Here is a 21886-nt window from a genome sequence, read left to right as displayed (position 1 = left end):
TGGGCACTGAAGAACACTGCATAAATTTGGCACGGGTTCATTCTTACTGAAATATCCTGTTCAGTTGAATGTTGATGTTTAAGTACTCATACAGAGCAGCCCTTTATGCGAACCCAGAGGTCTTTGGGCACATTAATAAAAAAACACAGTTTAAAAATATTGCCAGCCAAGCACTGCAGCTGTACCGCACAGTTCTGTACTCTCGACTGCAGCCTGGAAGAACAGCTTTCAGTGTTCAGCTTTGGCATGGCCCTTATGGCTTACCTGGAGCATGCCTTGGCTTCCCCAGCATAGGTAGGATATTGAGCCTTTCTTTTCTGAATGCTCCAGATGTGTTGATGAAAAGAGCAGTATGAGAGCCCACAGAGGAAGCTTGGGCCCACTGCGGGAAGGTGGGAGGTGTTTGCTCAGCCTAAGCTGACAGTGCATCAACCCCTGTTAATGCACCCATCTCAGCAGGTTTGGTGCCATGCGACCTGCTGCTAGCTACTGCTAGTCAGCTTTGCTTGCCTCAGGATGAGCAGAGCAATGTTGTACCTAACTGGAAAAATATTGACAAACCCATACCTGCTTTGTTTCACAGTGCTCTCCATGTTGCGTTTGCCTAGCATATTATGAATGCACAGCATCCTGCAAACCAGAAAATGCAAGTTTTATCTAAACTCTCAGAGCAGGTGACTCTTCCACTCAAAGTAATATTTTTTATGTATGCTATTGTCAGCTCTTTTGCAGTCCTCTTTTCTACAGGTTTTAAAGTGGTTGAGGACATGCCCTTCCCGATCCCAGCCCTGCTTCCTTGAAAAACCAAGGAGAGAATTGCCTTGGGCTGGAGCAGCAGTTGAAAGTGATGCTGCAACTGCTAATTAATGAGCTGAGTCTTGACTGCCCAAAGAAAAAGCCACACGTATTTTAGGGTGGCTGCATCTGCAGGAGCAGTAGCAGCCAGCGGTGTCTGTGTGCATGGGCCGGGCTGCAGCGAGGCAGGAGTAGGTGGTGGGAACATGGAGCTCATTCAGACCTCTCTGTCTAGGTGAAAAATCCTCCTTAATTCTCCAGGGCCTTGAAACTTCAAATCTCAGGTGTTCTCCTGCATCTTAAAAGTTGGGTAGTAGGAGAAACAAGAGACTCGGTGAATACAGGAATCTGATTTTTCTTCCCAGAAAAATGCTGCACTCTGTCTAGTGACAGAAAGTAGGCGGGTCCTTTTGTATCCGATATAGGCAGGACAGGTACTGATGTCTGTCGTTAATACTAATTAGTACTGGCAAAATTTTGACCATTGACCCCAGCTGAAAATTTGCCACCAGACCTTTTTAAATTTTCCACAAAAAGAACAAGCCATTACAGAAAATGAAATTAGGATGCATTCTGCGTGTTAAAAAAAGGATGCTACATTGGAATTTATAGCATCTTTAGGAATGTGGGTTTAGTAGTGGTAAGAAACATTACTTTTATGTCTGGGATATTCCATTTGCTGTTCCTCTAGAAGTGTCCATATCTGGAGAAACTGTGTGTTTTGGAAAATTCTGCTCTTTCACAAGAAACTCATTGAAATTTGGCAGCTGACTTTTTCCTAGATTCTCACAGCTGATTCTGCTCAAGCTGGAGGGTCTCAGCTGGACTTCCCAAGAGACAATTTTTTCCCAGGGAGTGGCAGGAGGCTGGAAGAGGAGAGCAGGCTTGCTTTCCTCCTTGATGCCCTGGGGAGGAGGAGGATTGGGTGTGTAGGTGGAAGGGAATGGGACAGCACATCTAACTTGCAGAAGCACTCATCGCTTCTAGCTGCAGCCAAAGTCAGTGAGAGCTGTGCTGTGGACTGATAAAAACTCTGAGAATAGAAAAAAGAAATATAGTATCCTTATTCTGAGACATCAAAAATGAAATTGTTCTTTTGATCCAGTCCTCCGGGCCTCAGTTCCCCCCTCAATAAAATAAATCTGGGATCGCTCTGATATCACAGCAGATTTATGAAAATAAGTTTGTGTGTGTCTGTGAAGCTTGCAGAGGTTTGTACCATTTGGTCTGAGAAAGCTAATAGTCTTATTTTCCTAGCAGGGTTTTGAAGTGTGCAGCAAGGTTATACACAGTGCAAATACAAGGAAATACTATTTAGAGGTTTGCCTAGCATGCCCCATTCTCTCTGTGCATTGAGTGAGTTGTGAAACCTGTAGAAATAATAATATATGTTCATTTGTAATTAAAGGCTTCATCATAATGCGTGAGCACAGGGGAGGCAAATGAAGGTTTGTACATGTGCAATTATTGAATAACTTTCTAAATTACAGCATCTTGCTAAAGCAGCTAGAGGATCAGGCTAATTTAGTGAGTGATGAAAAAGGTCTGTAATACCATTCTGTGAAGAAATATTCTTACTCCCTATAGCATGATGTTAATTTCTTTATCAAGGTTTGGCATATTTACTTCATTTTTATTTTCTGGATTCAAGAAAGGGAATGTAAAAATAATTAGTTTTTTTCTTCAGGGCAGAGATCGCTTGCTGCTTTGCCTTTGTACATTACCTGACACCAGGGGCACCATTCTTGGTGGCCTTTTGGTCATACCCATCAAACATAATAAATAATGTTCTGAGTTCCAGATTGCACTGTGATTGTATGTTTATGCATATATATGAACATGTGTGTTTTAAAGAGCCCCGTACTACAATTTATTCTCTTAAGCTTGGTCACGGTTAAATGAAAATTTTCCATCTTCTTTTTTCTATGGAAATTTTTAACATCCCTTTTTTTCAGGAAGTGTGCACAAAATTTAATAGTGAAGCCTTTCTAAAATCTCAGAAGTGGAAAATACCTCTTTACATCAAATAAGGATAATTTGGATTTAATTTCTACTTTTTAATGGAGACATGGTATTGGAGAAAAGAAATGGAGGTGAAATCTTGACTCCACATAAATTGAATTTCTCTGTGGTTTTCAGTGAAACTGGAATTTTGCCTTAAGTGTAGAAAAGAGCATTTAGCTGCAACCGTTTGCCTTTGCTACATTTCATTCTCTTGAGAAGGTTCATACAGCTATTTTTAGCCTCACCTGTATTTTTTTTGTCTTTGGCTTCTGAAATTGGTGCTGTTATGCAAAAGCAGTACCTGCCTTCCACTTTTCATGGATAGAAACCTCTACAAAGCTGAGATATGTCTGAAAGGATAAATTAATTAAGAAAGTGCATCCAAACACAGTAGAGGGAGCGAAGCACTTAATTCCCTTTAACTCTTTATAATCCCCCTCCATACAGAGCACAACATCAAATCAGTTACTGCATTCCCTTACTCCCAGTGGACATTGGAGAAGTCAGACTGTACTCCCAATACGACTACAAAACACTAGTGTTTTTCTGGACCATTTAAGAGCCCTGGGCAAGGTTATATCAGCATAAATACTTTTATGTTTGTCTTCAGTGACCTTTCCTGGGCTCTAAGAGGAAATCACTGTGCTGAAGTCCCCTGTTCAGTGTAGGTAAATTGGGTGCAAATACCCTAACCTCACAAAAATATCTCTCCATTCTTGCAGCCACCCAAGTCCGACCTGCACAACTTTCCACTGTACTTTTAGTCTCTGGTACCCACCTGTCAGGTTCTTTTCCAGAACAGCTGAGATGGTAGGTAGAAAGCTGAGAAAATCCTGCTAGGAAAGGGCCGTCATATGGGCAAGTTCTGGTGCATGCACCGTGCGGGTAGTTTGCAATTCCCAGTATGGGCACGAGGCCCACATACAAGAATATGGAAATTTGGAATCATCTTTCCTCAGCCCTTGTAAGACATGTAAGATGTTTCATACATGCAATTGTATTACATTACCCTCTGTTCTCATTTTCAGCTTAGAGACAGGAAGAGCAGCATATGGTGAAGAGGAAAATAACATTTAGATGCCTGACAATGCCGCTTAGATTCATTGCAGTAGTGCCTAGTAATCTTTCTCAAGGATAAAGATCTCATCTACTGGGCACTGTGCAAATACTGCAAAATATGTAACACAGTTTCTGCCCCGGAGAAAGCCAAACATGACCAATAGGCAGAGCAGGTACCTGGAAGATGAAGAGAACATGAGAAAATAAGTGAAACAGAACTTTTCTCTGACTGCTATCCTAGCTTATGGAGTCAGGCAGTTCAGCAGGGGTAATTTTAAGAGTCTTTATGTTATATCGTTGGATGCCAGGTTTTTCTTAGATGCAGGACAGATCAAAACACGACTTAAGTTTGTTCCAAACTATTCCTTTGTTTGTTTAATAAACCATTAGATAAGAAATATAATAATAACATCATAATTTTATGTGTTCCAGGAGGCCCCAAATCTAATAAAAGAGGAACACTGCACTGCATGTTATTTATTTATGTTGGACTTTTGATCTGAAGTCACTCCAACAAATAAGATCAGTTCACAGCAAAGTAGCCAGACCAGCGTAAAAGAATAAGAAACATCCTGCAGGAAAACAAAGTGATGATCTGGACACAAATCATATTTATTAGAATGATTAAGGTTATGGACTTTGAGAAAATAAATACAATATCAAAAGCAAGTTTTCAGTCTGTGCATCTGTGGATGGTGGACTCATTAGGGAGAATCTGTCCTTAAATCATGCAAACAGGCTTGCTACAGATAAGATTAATTTTTTAAAAGCATTCATATTCCAACCATGAGATTTTTTAAAAATGGCAATTTAGACAGCAGGATCTTCAAACGTCCTCACATTCATAACACTGCTATGTTTATTAGGGGATTGTCCAGCAGATTATTAAGACATAAGTAATGACATATTCTTAGTCTAATAAAGAGGTCACTGAACTGGAATCAAGAAACCTGGTTTCTTTGATTGAGTCGTTCATTGATTTGTTGAGTATTATAGTTTATTCATTATCTCTTTGGGCCCCAGACAGGATGTGGAGACTCATGAGAGTAGTTGTGGTCCAGACAAGATGGCACTGTCATCAAAAGCTCCCAAGTGGAGTGGCTCAGAGCACTCTGTATTGTATGGACACCAGCAGGATAGTGACTTCTACCAACCAAAAGAAGGATTTTTCTCTAAACCTGAAAAGTATTCAGCCCCAAAGTGACAGAAATTGAGAGGAAAGTGCTTTTTGGGAGACTTGAGTTTGCAGATGAAAAATCAGATTTTTCTCAAATTTCTTTTGCTTGGTTGAAAACCCAGTTTGACATCAAACCAAGGTGTTGACAGAGAACTTTTTGCCAACTGTACCTTCAGTCTCATTGGTAGGGACAGGTAGTTCTTGTGAACAGATGTAAAAGCAGAAAACACTAGTGAGGAACTACTACTGTGGACCTCATGTGTTGTGCTGTCTCAAGTAATTCCTGCCAAATCTGTGTTCCTGTCCTTCTCCTGGCTAGCAGAAGCATCCTGAGGCATGGACATGTACACTGAGACCAAAAAGATAAATTACTTCTGAGGCATCAGACTTCTGCAAATTCCGTTGAGCTCACTCTCTGTAATTTAAAAAAAAAAAAAAAAAAAAGATGATGAAATTGAAACATTACTTGCATTATGATATTTACTCTATTTCATTAATAAATTCAAGGAGTTTGTAGGTTGTGTGCATGGCTGAGAATGTTTTATTGGTTGTTTTATTTCTATGAATAAGATCCACTTTAATGGGAGCAGAATATTTATTTTCTCACAGAGGGATTAAGATGGCATAATATGGTACAGGTTTTGTCACATAGCTATATTCAATGCCACTATAACCTGATTTGGGATAAAATATAGAAGTGCATCAGGGAACATCTGATTTTTATAGCTTTTAAATTTGGTATAATATAAACCTAGCTCACTCACTGAGAATTAAAGTCATTGCAGGGCAGAAAATTTTGGAACAACGACCAAATCGATTATTCAACATGCAGAGTTACAGACATGTTTTTTTTTTCTTTAGATTCGTTGCCTCTGTGTAATGCTGCCTTTGTTTGAGAAAGTTTGTTTTTTTTCATAATATGCTTTTTTAAGTCCAGGGCCACTTAAATGTTTTAAAGAGATTTATTGACCATATAATATGATACCAAGAAGCCAGAAGAAGGAACAGTAGTTCTGAGTTGCAAATTCTCTTCATGTTTGAGACAAATCAGATGTTATGGATGGCCCTATAACCTGCACAGCAAACACTAATAACCAGTGAATTAACACATTCCCAAAGGAAAGGGATGTCAAACACATTTTAAGCCTGATTGAAGACCAGTTTTCCAAAACACAACAAAAGAACTAAACATTTAGGAGTCAATACTAAATACACCAACACCAACAACTCCCATTTGTGGAACCAAGACTATGGAGATAAGCAAAAGAAGTGGACACAGTTTCTGGAAACTTCAGCATATATTAGATACAAAATGCTTCTGCAAATCAAGTTCTTGGTTTCCTGTCTAAATCTGAATGAAATAATTTTGATAACTGTGGTCCCGTTTTTGGTTTTCTCTCTGGACCAAGGCCGTGCTAGACCCCAAGGAGAAGCTATGGACCTTGTTCTCCACTCCTTAGCCTAGTGATAGCCCTCCTGTCAGCCAACAGATGCTAATTTCTCTTCCCCTTCACCTAACCTATGTATCCTAAGTACTTGCTCTTAAAGAGAACATAATGTTTTTCAGTCTGTCTCATCACCCCTTGGGTTACAAAGGGGAAAATAACATTCCTGAGGAGAAACCTTAGTGAGGGAATGTTGTATTATAAGTTTTTCTGAACTGACAAATAGCCAACAACTTCACTTACGTATTTCTTTGTGGGCTTACTCTACTTGCTAATGTGGTGTAGCTTTAGAGTTTGCTGGTATTCCTACGTTCATTTTATCTTAGGGTCTTCAAGCATATTGGATCTTTTTTAGCATATGAAATGTGCTCTGATCATGTGCATTCATGGGAGGCTGAAAACAGAGACCAAGGTTCGAGAGTCCAGGGACTGTTATCAGAGGTCACTGAGAAACCTCAGCATGTGTCACCGGGTCCTTAACCTGTGTCACACCCATATTCCTTTAGATCACAGAGCAGACATTTTCTAATAAACAAAACAGTGTGCATTTGCAATATCAAGGGATAGGAGTATGGATGCTTCCATGTATCAAACTAGAAGAAAACAGTTTGTAATGAGGGAATGAATGTACTGTCTTTGGATACCTGCTCAGGAGGACTGTCACTATTTTGGGACTTGCCAGTTGGTGGAAAACTTGATCAATAGTTTGAAAATATTTTTTTGGAACATTCATTATTATGCATTTTTAAATGAGTGCAGCTTACCACTATATCTGTGGTGTATCCAAGAACATGTTTTTCCCTGCAGATACCAAAAGGAGGGAGAGAAATCATGGTATTAGACTAGAAAGAGCAGCCTGATACAGCTCATTGCACTGCAGGAAGGAATGCTTTGTGGACCAGTGGCAGGCAATTTACAAATGGCATCTGTGCTGCCATGAATGTGAAGCTCATCATTTGGGAGCTATCTATTTAATGACCAGTCCCTGTCTGATTAGCTGTAATGTCCATAAATAGTAGTAGTAACATCAAGGGCTTCTGAAGCAAATGGTAGAGCTGCCTTTGACACTGGAAATCACATATAAGTGGTTAGTGCAGATCAGCTTGTCTGAATGTTGTTTTAGTTGAGTCTGAAAGTAACTGCAAAATTGTTTAAAAAATTCTTTTCACAAACCAAGCAGACAGCTGAAATCACTGCTGTTCAGTGGGCTCTGGAAAGAAACTTTTGGTGTTGTGATTGATCTGTAGAGTTTAGAAAAGCATTTGCTTTCCACAGTTTTCTCCCTCATTTTATCAGGGGCTCTGTTTTCTCCTGTGATCACAGCTTCTGTTACCTCTTCTTTTTGGTTTCATTACTGAAAAAGAAAGGCCAAGACAAAGAGAAAAGTCATGAAGAGGAAAAAGAGGAAAAATTTAACGTTTTGTTGGAAACATTTCATTTCTAATGAAGGGGTTTTTTTTGACACCCAAAGGAAATAGTTATTTTTTAACAACCTGTAGTGCAGAGACTATTGCTTTTGGCTTTTCTTGTGGAAAATAAATGAAGTGAAGCTAAGGTACTTCCTTAATATTCAAATGCATATAACTGAATTCAGAGTGTTTAGGATTAAAAGATAAAGGGACCCAAACCGTAAACTTTTGGATAGCTCTGCAACTGGCCTCAATGCTGACTCCACTGACCAAAGGTGCTAGGGGCACTATTCAGCTCTCTGAGCCATCAGAGCTGTCTCGGGGTATCCAGCCCAGTCTCCAGCTGCTTGTCCAGAAGGATGCAGCTTGCTCGAAGGTCCCCAGACGCTTCGGAGCATCTAGATGGCACTAGCAGCCTATCTTTAGATACCTGAACTGAGCCCCAGGGGTATGACTCAGCTTCAAATTCAGACATTTGGATGTCTACAGTGTGCTCTGGGCATCTACACTCTCATACTGAACAGAGACCCAGCTCTGAATTTGTCTACAGACAAACATCTAATGTTATGTGAAATTCCCCTGGATATTGGAAGCATCTCTGTAGGGCTGGCAGATCCTAGGTGGGTGAGCAGAATCGCTTCACAAACTCCCTCAGCTGTGCTGGGTTTCTGCACGTTGCTCCCAGACAGACACCTCCGCTGTAGATGTTTCCATCGAGCCGTCTCAATCTGGAGCTGGCAGCCCCCGGGTGTATCCATGCTCTCACACCCCGCATGTTCAGCCAGGAACAGATGGGGAAAGTACTCAGTGGTGCGCGTACTGCAAACCAGACCCCGACTGCCCAAGTGGCAACTCGGTAAAATGACAGTCCTGTCCTCTCATTTAACAACCATTCTTGAGGAATCATGAAGGAGGAAAGCCAGGATAGCACAGTGATGTTCTCACTGTGTTGCAACGAAGGAACATGACTATTCCCTTTAATCTGATGGATAGTAACAGCCATGGCTAGGTGACTCCCTCTGACTACCTTTTAGCACTGCTGCTGCTCCGAGTTTGGCAGGCAAACAGTTCATAAAATTAATTTATAAGGGAAGAGGTCACAGGAAATCCTTCATACACAACACAGTTCGGCTTGTATATAACTGGGAGGTCAGGGCAAATTTTGACACCCGCTCCCAGCCTATTTTTGGAATGATGAGTAGGTAAATCTGCCTCGTTCTCTGAATTGCACTGAAGGAAGACTGCACTGAGCAACGATGTACCTGTAGAGATACTTACCTGAATCCCTGAACTGTACCAAGGCTAGTAGTTTCAGGACCATTTTTCTATAAGAAACCACTTTAGGTGAAAAGTCGAGAAATGTTGATCTTCAAGTATCTCAGAAGCATTTGTCCTAGAAAAACAAAGTTATTACATATGCAAGGAGAAAAAATAATCACCTGGATATCCAGGTCTGACAGAACACCTTGAGAGGCTGTGTAATCCAACCCTAGATCACAACTATTGTCTGTGTTTTCTCATGTAATGGGTAGGGAAACTGAGGCATGGTATGATTACAAGTTTTCCCTGGAGGCTCACAGCAAGAGACACTGACATGAGCCTCACACCTCTGTCTTAACCTCCATCTAATTCTGTCCAGGAGTCAATCTGAAGTAAGACTGTGTTATGACACTCTTCCTTAGTGAACCCTGAGATGTGCCAGGAGAGTGTGCGCAGTTAATTACTGAATCTCAGTTTAAACTTCTCCAGATATATCTTCTGAGTGAGGTGCAGGAGCACTCCGGATTAGGAGCCCTGATGAATGGAAATGCAGTCCCTTGCTCAGTGAGTGAAATAAAGTGGACACCAGCTCACCTCTCCACTAAAACCTTGATGAGGAAGAATAAAAAGCAACCTCAAGATTAATTAACTAAGCTTCCAACTGTGAAATACTGCACACTTAATATTTTGGTAACATTGTGACCCTCCTGCAGAGGAGAGGAATAGCTTATGACCTTACTTTCCCCACTATTCCTGATTTATACCATCTGAGATTAGAGGCCTTAGAGGTTCATCATAAAAGTGCTGACTTGTGGGGCTGTGATAAATATTGCATGAGATATACATACATGCAGAAATCTTTTATGGAAAATGAATCACTGCTAACTTAATGCTGTGGGATGCTTTACTATTTTGTAAGTACTAAATGATTCATTAAAAAAGCTTATTTACTCTGAACTTTGACCCAAACTCTTGGCAGAGATGAAGGAGCAGCAGAACTTCACTTTGAACCCGAGCGTTTTCGGGGTAGGGAACAGGCAGAGATCAGCTTTCTGGTCTTTTTTCCTGTTCATTTTTATTTCCCATAAACTTTCTCTGGAGTTCCCAACCTAAAGAAGGGCTCATGTACCACTTAGAACCATAATTTCTAATGCTGGACCTCAGACACTCCAGCCACACTTTTCATTTTCCCTTAGTTGCAAATCTTTGCTTTTCTTGGTACTTTTTTCTTGCCCCAGGCTTAGACCGAGCCTTAGGCGATATTCATCCGAGTGAATGCAGAGGCATGATTCATCTCAGCAAAGGCAAGCATCTACTTTGACATGTGTGACACTCTAAACTTGCTGCCTGTATGACAAGCCTTTCTTCATCTAGAAGGGGAACACAGAGATAAGCCTTCACCTTTTGTAGCCATCACTAGCAAGTAGTGCTCAGGTGAAGTCACTTTTAGTTGGGCCACCTCGCATCTGAGCTTCCCATCTAATCAATGAAGAGAAACAGGTCTTTTGGGGAAGATTTCTCTCACCCTAAAATAGGGCAGAGAAGCTGTGAAAGCTATGATCTACATGCACCTGCTTCTCTTCACGATCTGTGAAATATGCCAAGGCAATTTGTTCAGTTACAGACATTTATAGATAGATGAGGTGATCTCATCCATTAGCACCAGGTTCAGCCATATGGATCATGCAAGATGCCCTAGGGCATCGTGGCTGCCCCCAGCAGCCCCCTCTGGAAGGCGCCGATCCTGTGCCGTATCAGCCAGTCCTACAGATGTCTCAAGGCCCTTGGACATCTCCAGTAGCACCTGACATCTACATATGGGTAAGTGAATTAAGTCCGTGGTGTAATTTATTTGTATTCCTCCCCACATCTTGCAGGGCTTCTATTTGAAATAGGAAAATAGTCCCTCTTGTCAACATTTTAAGAAAGAACCTATTTTTACAAGAGTGTGTTGCAAATATGGGAAATTAAAGTCAAAGCTGAACTTCTGAACCGTGGTCTCCAAAAATAAGGCTTCCTTTTTCCTTTTACTTGCAAGCAGATCAGCAGCTCATGCAATCCAGTTGCAGACATTTAGGCTAGAAGGGTTTTGGCTGTTTGTTGCTGACTGGGATTGTGATTGTGCAGATCACAGACATTTTCAGCATCCTGTGGACCACAGCTGACCTTCATGTGTTTGTTTCTTTCCTTGGCTGACTGTTTACTTGCTTTTCACAGTTTGATTTCCTTGGGAAGTGTGGAAACTTTCTCCCTCTTTTACTACTGCCCCAGCAAGCAACATCTGATGAGCTGTGTGCATCTGCCAGCTGTAGCTGCTGGCACAGATCTCTGCTGTGCAGGTGTCTTCACTACTCTTTCATGTAACAGCTGAACACCTGTGTGGCATTAAGACATTCAAGGATTTATGGAAAGCAGGACTGTAATTGTATGGAAAATGACTCTGGTTTCAGACTTCTTTTAAATTTTTGATAGATGTTGAAACAGAGATTGGGTGCCTCATGTAGAGTTTGTTTTTCAGAAAGGCTTTTCTTTTGTTCCAGAGCACTCTTACTAGCAAACTGTTTGCATAACTAGAACAGGAATTTGTGACTGCATGAGATCAGGAAACACATAGACCAGTAGGATGAACAGAGGGGATGGAATTTCTTGTATCCTTTTATAAAATGATCAGTATGTATCACAATTTAGACTTGATTCTCCATACTGAGTGTAACTTGACCACAGAAAACCTGTAACAGATCAGAATGCACTGATGTCCTCTTACTTGATGCTGGAGAAACAAATTTTAAAGATAACAATCAAGCCAGCTAATTGTGAGATAAAAATACAGAAAACCCACACTGCATTTTAGCAGTGCTGGAAACTTTCTATTCCTTTTGTTATGTCTTCCATTTTCCTGACAATATCTGTATTTTTGAATTCTCTTAATATGTAACTGCATAGAAAAACTCATACATTATCTTGATTTAAAAGAAAAGTAACCTTGTAAACATTTTGCTGGAGGTTTTAAATGTTAATGAGCCAGAGTGAAGTTCTTGCTGTGGGCAACCCACGCATCTTTGAAAAGTGTAAACAGCAAGAAGGAAGGGGAATTATTATAGAGGATGGCAAGGTGGTATAATTATTTGTACCTGGCTGGAATTGCTGAAGGGAAGATGTAGGCGGTTTACAGGGGAATGACTGTGAGCACTGGCATGATGAAGCTGAGGAGCAGCACCCTGGTTTGCTTGGACTAGTGATGCAATGGACACACAGGTCCCTGTTAAAGGACAAGAAATTGTTAAGGAAGAATTGTGCAGCAACAAATCACTGTGTTTATAGCGTAGGTCTATACATCTTCCCTTCTTTGTTTGGTCCATCTCTACCATGTGATGTGTCTGACAACCTGGAAAAAGGGGACTGAGGAGCTGGTGAACACCACTGAAAGAGTTGATTTCACCAACTGTTTTCTGCCTCACTCCAAAATATTCTGAAGAACAAGGGCAACTGTTCATTTTTGCTCCTGAGATTAAAACAGAACTACTGTTGCATGTACAGTGCAAACAATGTCCATTGGCTGTCCAGTAAATTCAGCAATTCTAGAAAACCTGAGATTTACTTAACAGATTCACCGTGTTGTCCATACACCAGAGATCTAAGCTACCCATTAGAGGAGAAGGTATAGCTCAGAGCCCTTTCATACCAATACAACTTGACAAACAACCCTTCCCAGACAAAGGAGTGAAGCATCACTGGTCAACACTAGAATTTGTTTAAAGAAAGTCATTGTTCCTTGAGATGTTTTGCTGTCTTGAGGAGAAAAGAAATCAAGAAGACATAAGAACTTCGTGTAAAATTGTTAAATAAAGAGAAATTTTAATGGCTATTACTAGAGTAAAACAAGTGGTTGTGGTCATACAAAGTTATAAAATACTACAAAGGAAATACTGAATCTGAAGTCAGAGTGCACTGGAATCTAGCTGCTAATGTAGCTCTAAAAGAAACTAAAGCTGTTACAGAAGTGATTTCCCACTTAGTAAAGTCTGTGGGAAGCCAGACTTTTCCTGCATCTTATCAGAACTAACAAAGCCTTTCAGAGAGGGCGTCTTCTCAGGTGATGGGATAATGATAGGATAGGGGACCTGAAATTTTCCTTCCTTCTCTGTCACATTCAAATCATGGACCTGACTAGCAAGCTTAAATTTCTTAGCTAAAACTAAAGAACCACAAAAGCAAAGTGAAAATAACCCTAAGATAAACATGGGAACTGTGGAACCATGTCACAGGTGGTGGGCATGTGCGAAGGCACCTGGTGTTGACAGGAAACAGAAAAGGCCGTGGTAGTACATGCACAGCATCTCTCTCTTTCTTCTTTGGGTTAGCAATGAGTATTTATGCAAAGTGGAGCAATTCCCACAGGAAGCTGGAGAGACTGGGGGAGTGGGGGGTGGAGGAGGTTGGCTGGTGGAGGGGCTTATAGAACAATCTTTTTATGCTGTCGCTCTTTCTCTCTTTGCCTTTCTAATTTTAATCAAATGTTTTGTTTCTGTTGAATTTGGTACAGGCATCCCTTAAAAATGGCTCCATTGTGAATGATTCTCATTTTCCTGCCAAAAGTCATTTTAGTGGGACATGCTGGAAAATCCTTTTGTTTGCTGGCAGTCCCTCCTTGTGGAAGACCAGCTGCTCATTTCTGTTAACAGAGCAGGTCTTGATTCCTCAGGGGAAATACACTGTACCAGCAAAGCCTGCCCAGATGGAAGTGCAAAAACATAGGAAAGCCATTGGGGAAGAAGGCAAAGATTCAAAGGCAAAGATGATTTTTGGCTACAAGAGTGTCTGGCTTTGCTTAGGGAATGATTCATGACCTTGTGACAGCATGTGCAATAAGGCTTCCTCTTGTTAAGAACTTTTTTGGCCACTCTGGGTCCTATCACATCAACCTGTGCTGATTGTTTGGGCTTTTGATCTTTCTCCACCAAGTCAGGTGCTTCTGACTGACACTCAATTCACCCGTTTCTTTAGAAGGGGCTGTGAGAAACACACCTGGACAGACTGGCTTTATGGGGAGAGACAGAGATGGATGATGCCATCTGTCAGGAAATCTGTCAATAATGTACAAAACTGTGAGTACTGCAGACTTATTGGCTGAAGTTTTAGATACAGGCATCATACAGGAACCAAAAAGCCTGTGACACCTAACGAGGTGATTTTCTCACCAGGGGCTATTTCATTACTTTCATGTAGTGTCTGTATTCCTGTCTGCTCTTCACTTTTCTCTTCCCTTCCTCTCTTTAGTCAAAATAACCAGAATTAATTTATTTCCTTTAATGTAGATGTTGCTTGTCTTGGGAAAAACCTATTTCATCTGTCTAGGTAATGAACCCTCCGTTAAGAGCTATGGTATTTTTAGGAATTGCTTGCATATATAATCATGCCTTGCATTGCCAGGTACTTTACAGCACACCAGATTTTCCAACTTTGTCAGACTCTTTATTTCTTTACTGACGAACAGGCATGTATCTCATTCCCAGTGATGATAAGCTTAGCTGCAGGAGATACAAGAGTGGAAATCAGAGCCTAAATGTGGCTTTTTCGGTACCAGCGATCCTATTCTCCATCCTGCTAATGATGGTATAGAGAGGCTCTAGACTTACACAGGGGAATTTGAAGATCAGAAATTCTAGGGAATCTAAAAAGTGTCACAGAAAGTGGCAGCAACTACCCTGCACTTAATTCACTGAATGCTGTACTGCTTTGTTTCTTAGAGGAATTAGCTGAATGAATAAATAGCTGTCTGCCCCTACGAAAATAAAGTCTAATATGCAATTAAACTGAAAGATTTTCCTTCTGAGGGTGTGGGGACCTGTTAAATAAAATTATAGGAGGACCAGATGCAAAAAGTACTGTTGTTTCACATATTTAAAATGAGGATAATTAAAAAAGGGAAACGTATAGAGTCTGTCTTTAAAGGGGAATGCATTTGTAAGCCCCCATGCTAGTATCTGTATCATTAAGGAGAATGTAAGGACTAGTTATGGTATGTGGCAGATAGAAGACTAATTACAGAACACACACTTGAATTTTCCTTAGTATAATAATGAGACTTCATTAAACAGTGGCAGGGAACAGCATGATCAGTGCTGCAATCTTATTATTATTTATTTCTATTACAGTGCTACATGTAGGAATCAAATGAAATGAGAACCCCTATTGTGCTAGGTGCAGCATAAGCACAAATTAGGTGATTGACTCCTGCAGTTTCCCCACTGCTCTCTGTAGCCATTTCCTGTGGGGATTAGAGTCCAGTTCTAATAGCATGGAAGCAGGTAGCTTTTTCACCTGAATTTGTGGGAATTTATTTTCCATTAAGTGTGTCAAAGGTTTGACTGGTGGAGCACGAGCAGATGGGTCATGCAGAGCTGCGGATGGATGTACATGTAAGGGCAGAAGTGGAAGTTTCGTTGGGTAAGCAGGATAGTCGCACAGGTATATAAATTGAATAAATCCCTAGGTGAAGAGGTTGGATTATTGCAAGAATTGCTATTTCAAAAGAAATAAAGGAAACTGATAAATTCAAATTTTCTGGAGCTTCCTATGTGTCCCAGAGACTATGAAATACTGACCGTAGTGATTGCATGGTGTAACTAGTTCCTAATCCTCTCCCATTTGTAGGAATAGGATTTGTCTGACTTCCTGGAAAAGAAAGGGATTCAGATGAACATGACCCATGGACCAGCCAATTCCCAGATGTTGGGCAGGACTCTCAGCAATTTTTCCCCAGGTTTGTCATCTGCTTTTGGAGTACGATGCCATGTTCTCCTTGGTCTGCAGAAAGCCTGGCAGCAGGCTGACTGGTCAACACATATCAGAGTCCCACGGGTTAATGCATGTTTCCAGGTGCAGCCCTGTCCTGTAATCCTTCCACTGTCACCTGTGACATGAGCCAACGTGTAGAATCTCACCCATGGGGTCAGAAAAATATCAAGAATTTTGTCTACAACTGAGACATCTGTCAGGGGGAAAAATTTCTGTTTGGATGGCATTTCCTTCCACTAGAATGTCTTACATCTTTTGTAATCTTACTGATTCGCACCCTGTGATGTAGGTAACACAGGGTAATAAAGAAGAAAGGAAATCAAGACACATCTAGGTCATTTTTGTCATCAGTATTTCTTTTACCAGTGAACATTTGCAGCATTTATTAGACACACATTTTGCTAATGTAGGAGTCTCCAATATCAGAAAAGATCTACAAGCTCAGGATCCTCTTCCCGATACTTACCTGAAGTGGATGCAAAGAAAGAGATTAAGACTAGGATAACCATATCCTGATATTTTCCCAGGATAGGTTCCCAGTTTCCTGAGACTTCTGGCTTAGAAATTTCTGGAGGTAAAGGTGCCTTCTGGATTCTTTTCTTTGTAATGAACATCTGGTTTCTCTTCTGTTATATAATACCTTCAATCAACTGTTGCCTATAAACCTGGTATGTAATCTATTTTTTTCTGTGTTTTTCTTACTTTTCCTGCTGTTTTTATGTTATTCTTTCTATTTTGTTGGAAAAGCTGGCAGTTGCCGAACCTTTCACTATCTCATGCTACTTACGACATCACAGACCTTTTTCATATCAGTTATTTCACTTCCAGCCAAAGAAATGAAGTAGATCCTCAAATGGAGACTATAAGTGTACTTTGGGAGATATAACCCTATGCTGGAATGAACCATGTTTGTTGGGCATGTTATAGATTTCCTTTGGCAGTAATTATATACAAATATCTATATTATATATATGTAATATATGTGTGGTTTTGCTTTTAAAGGTTTGTCTGCAGTAATCAGTTTCTTTGGTCAGAAACCAATATTGGCTTTCCAAAAGTCTTGAGTTGTCAGTGTTGCCCGAAAATGCAGTGCTGTTTGATGGAAATGACTCAGTTGCGTAAATACAGGTGTCTAGTATGAGAAATCCTAGATTAGCCAAGATAACTGCATAGGGTACCAGAAATGAGATGGGAACTAAAGGGTCCTAAACTTTCTGGAGTCTGATCTGGGCTTTCTCAAGGCCAGATCAGATAACCTAGGACATGTCAGGTGATATTTACTGCTTCCTTTTACCAAGTGGTTCTTTACATCACTGAAAGTTAACCCTTCTTTATGAAGGTACCCACATAGGAATTAGGTGCTGGTTTTCAGGCTACTTCAGTTTAAGAACGTTGTCACCATGATTTTCACTTACATACAATGGTAATTTTTATCCTAATCTATATGAATAGAGAGCGAGCTCCAGCTCTGGTGCAAGCAACTGTTTAATGAATCCACATTTGGTTAGCATTACTGTAATTTCTGTGGATGTTCTTGTGTGGCTTTATTTGTATGTTCTAATTAAAAGAACTTAGAAGCTCTTGGATGTCTATGCATTTTTTAATTAGAAAATTCAATAGTTAAGAATTGGGGCATGCAAAGATACGGCCATTTCATCTGCTGTGATCTTCTTATATATCCCAAATTAATTGGTATCAAGACAAATTAGAACTTGGATAAAAATGCCTTTAGGGATTAATCCTGGGTGTATTCGCAGGTCAGGCTAATGATTTAATATGTGTCAGCTGCACAAGACCACTGAGTCATGCATTTGTTCTTGTCATGTGGTGCCAGGCATCTTTGTCCTGGAGATAAACACTCACTAGAGATCCTGTGATGCATTTTCCAAACTAGGAGGTTTTGGTCTGGATGGCCTAGTGCATTTCCAAAGACCTTGTATCCTCTGGAGTTAGTCATACCTGTGTCAGTGGGGCGTGCACAGGCCAAATCCTCTGGGTCCAAGAGAGCTCTTTGACCTGAAATGAATACACAACCATCCAGTCTAGCTGTGTTCTACAAGTTGCTTCACAGAGGCCATACTCAATTCCCTACAAATAAATAATCAGATAAAATGATTGGATTCTTGAGAATGGTGCTTTTAAATAGCACACATATGCTGTCCTTTTCTTACAGAAGACACTGTGCCCAATTTTAGCAGCTGTAGGCATGAGAATATACTTACAGCAGTCGTTTGGACGCTTTAATTTTTCTGTTGCTGTGGATGAGTGAACTTTGTGAACAGTTCTCTCAAATGCTACTGTTTAGCTGGAAAGAACAAAGATGTGGACAAATGACTTGACTGGTTGAGTACTCATTTGCTCCTGGAAAAGTAAAAAGGGGGCACAGGGCTGGGGACTCCCACAGGTTCCCAGCCTTTTTAGTTTCTCTAAAAATCCCTTCGTTTTTTCCTGTGAAAAGGAAACACACTAATAAATATCATGAAAGACAGCATAACTCCACAGCAGTTTTCCTACAGAGAGCTGATATGAAAGTTTTCACCTTTCCTCTTGTGCTACTTCTGAAAACAAGGTCAAAACATCTGTTGGTTTTGGTGAAGCCAAGATTATCACCTGCATTCTCCTGACAGTGATTCTGTGCAGCACAAATAAGAATTTATGCAAGAATAATGTCTTGGCACTATACTATTTGTATGTATGCAGTGCTAAATGAATAAGAAGTTCTATGTACATGATTATAACATGTCAGCACTTAAGAACTGATAGAAATAAGTGACCCCTTACTCACAGACACCGTGCAGATGCAAAGGCTTGAACATGCAAAAAAAGTGGTGTGCCTCTTTTCCCATAAAGAGAGAAGGCTCAGAGTAAAGTCCGTGAATGCAAATGTTGCATCATGATTGCTCCTGCTCTATCTGTTATAGAGCAGTGGAGTTATGTGGAGGAGAACTTGATTGCAGATATTATTTACTGTCGGATCCTTTTCCCTGGTATAATTTGGCTCAGCATATTCTTATGAGTTCTGCCTTGGGTCAGCTCTTCATGCCATTAAATAAACTGTAATTCCAAGTAACCTCCCCCTTCTCTCATGCAAATACATGTAAAAATGGCAACTGAAATTTATCAGAAATTCATAATCAGGTTCTTGGCTAATACCACCAGTTTGCACCAGCTGAGAATCTGATCCTAACTGCTTTTTTTTTTTTTTTTTGTCACCTAGATTTGATTAGAAATCCCTTTCTTAAAGCCTCTGTAAACATGTGTTCTTTAATTCTATTTTAAATTCTCAGTGGAATAAGAATGTGTCTAATTTACTCCTGCAGAACGTGTCTAGAAGAATGTTCTTCAGTGCTGAAACACTTTATAGAGCATCTTTGAAACACTTTATCGAGACACTAATGGAATTTTTCTCTTTTCTACCCAGCATTCTCATTTCTAAAACTTCAAAAATATACCAGCCAGCATAATGCAGAACATGAATTGTTTAAAATCAGGCATCTTTCCTCTCCTTCCCTTCCCCCATGTAAAGCAGTTTTCTTTTTAAATGTTTCAAAATTTGCAGCTGTGCTACTGTAGCAGGATGTTCTTAGCTATGAGCATCTGTATGCTTTCTGACTCAAACTGTTTTAATTCAATTTTAGTGTACACTTGACGTGATGAATTCAAGTCATGTAACTATTGAATAAGCATTGGGGAAGATGGATTGAGATGGGGAAAAGTAATGTGTCATCAAATGACACATTTTCTTCCACCCTATCTCAATGTCAAGGACACAAAAGAAAGGGAATGAATTCGTTTGAACAAATATACTTAAGAGACTTGTATCACATTGCTCCTAGTTTGAATTCAGACTGCCGTGGAAGGATTTGGGACTGAAATGAAGAGTTATAGGGAAGAGGTGGCAACACTAGAGAAGAGTATGAGAAAATGGAGCTCTTGGTGACCTCTCTAATGTTTTATATTCCTCGGAGCTGCCAGTGTTTCATCCGTCCAGGTTTCCTTTGAGACAGTTACAGACAAGGGATAATCCCACAACGAGAGCACTTTCACCAGCCGAGGAAGTCCCACAGCTTGTTCTTTTATTCTTCCATGAAATTTCCATGTTATTTTGGTTTAACCACACAACAGGGCTTGAGGCATGGTCATGGGGGTGGTGGGAAGTGAATTAGTGAGGTTTAATGAGTGCTGTGGTGTCTGGTCTTGTTTGTGCTTTTGGCTGCCCCCAGCATGAACATGTCAGCTCCAGCCCCCAGGGTGTGGTTGGTAGAAACAAAGTGCGTGTTTGTGCACTGTCACCACTGAACAGCCCTCTGTGATGCTGTGGTAAACAATAGCTGTGAGTAATGTGACAGTGCAGATTATAATGTATTGTCAAAATAGTTATCCATTGGTTTTAAAATTAAACTGACAGAAATATAGTTAAACTCATCCTGATTTTTTTTAATGACTCAACAGCAGACTTCAGTTCCAGTAAGTGAGGAGCCAGACAACCACATATTTCATCCTTTGAGGGACTGGGATCTAAATTCTGGTTCAAGGAAGAGCCTGGTTATTTAATATTCCTCTTTAGTATCTAGTGCTGCTATAAATCCTTCCTATGTTGGTTAGTTAAATGGTATTTTATATTCCTGATATATTGATTAAGAGACTAAATTAAATAGCTTCTGTTAGATTAGCATTTTCTTCTGGGAGCAGTTGAGCAGTAAAGGCTGCATGACCTCTTCTGGAGATGCTGGGGACCACCCCGTTGGTCTGCAAAGGTGGGCTTGGGCTTGTGATGGGCATGCAGTGAATGCAAGAGCCTGCCATGTGTGCTTCAAAGTCAAAGTTTATATGTAAAAGCTTCATAAGAGGGAAAACATAGGGTAAGAACATGAATCTGCATACAGTTTCTGCTTTCATAGCAGTTCAGGTAGTAGTTCAGGAAATTAGCCATGATGTAGTAGAGAACTCCTGGCTGTTGGTAATGTGTGACCGCTGTCAAGAAACTCATCTCTCAGCAACTTTTTCCTCTATGAATTGCACTGATTGCCTTTCTGAATATGACGAGGCTTCATCTGTATTTGCACTCCTTCTGCAAAATGCTTTCCAGTCCTTCTCTGAGATGTATTCAATGCCTGATATTTGCGGGACATACTGTTGCTTAGTAAAGATTTGTCCTTTTGCTAGCAACAGCTTTCACTCATGCCCTCTATTCACCGACAGCAGAAGTGGCCTGATTTGAATGCACACTTGGCTCAGATCAGGCTTTCCCAGTGATTTTTTTTTTTCTGTACCAGGTCCTGTGATTGTTTTGAACAAAACTCTTCGTGCCCTTCTGAATCTGTTGGGCTTTTTGTTTTGTGCTGGTTTGTTTTATTAATAGTGACTAATGGGAGTTTTCAACAAAGCTGTTCACAGCAAACATTTCAAGTTATTCTTCTGCTACTCCTCAAGGTAAAGCCAGGAGACATTGCTGGGAAAGTACTTTGCCAAGATGCACGTGTACATGCAAACAATATCCAACGGAAGGGGTGACCCCAAAGAGAGCCTTTCAGTGTAGCTCTCAAGGAAGTTTTTTTAATGCATGTGAATTGGGATATTACCTGGAATGAACATGTCACAAATTTTTCCTCCTTTTGTCTATATCTCAAACCGTATCTCATAAGCCAGATTGATCATTCTGCATAGTTCTTTTAAAGATTTTTCCATAGGTAAAGCCAAAAATAATTGTTGCCTGTCCAAAACTAATTGTTGTTCTATTAAAAAAGGTAAATATCTCCGTACATCTTGCGTACTAAGCAGATAATCAGAGTTATCTGATTTTTTTCCATAAAAGATGCAGGAGAAAATTGCAGACTTTTAACTGTGAAAAACCAAAATTTGGACAAAAAAACTCCCCAACACCAAATACCTAGAAAACAGACTGAGATCTCTGAAGTGGAATCAGGATTTCAGATATA

At 40.3% G+C, this 21886-nt stretch overlaps 1 protein-coding gene and 1 long non-coding RNA gene across 3 annotated transcripts in view; one reads left to right on the top strand and one right to left on the bottom strand.

Annotated features, from left to right (window-relative positions):
• Positions 1-21886, bottom strand: part of LOC113476391 — a 795003-nt gene that overhangs the window by 85533 nt on the left and 687584 nt on the right. The window lies entirely within an intron of this gene.
• The window catches only part of KCNQ3 (potassium voltage-gated channel subfamily Q member 3), a 151227-nt gene continuing 143524 nt past the window's right edge, over positions 14184-21886 (top strand). For both annotated transcript variants that reach the window (XM_026841906.1, XM_026841907.1), the window contains exon 1: positions 14184-14254. The gene's annotated coding sequence lies outside the window, so the exon portion shown is untranslated. The remainder of the gene's footprint in view (positions 14255-21886) is intronic.

Source organism: Athene cunicularia (genome assembly GCF_003259725.1).
Source record: "Athene cunicularia isolate RWA chromosome 2 unlocalized genomic scaffold, athCun1 chr2_part1, whole genome shotgun sequence".
Lineage (NCBI taxonomy): Eukaryota > Metazoa > Chordata > Aves > Strigiformes > Strigidae > Athene > Athene cunicularia.
The sequence above is the reverse complement of the archived record's forward strand: the minus strand, read 5'-3'. Positions and strand labels throughout refer to the sequence as shown.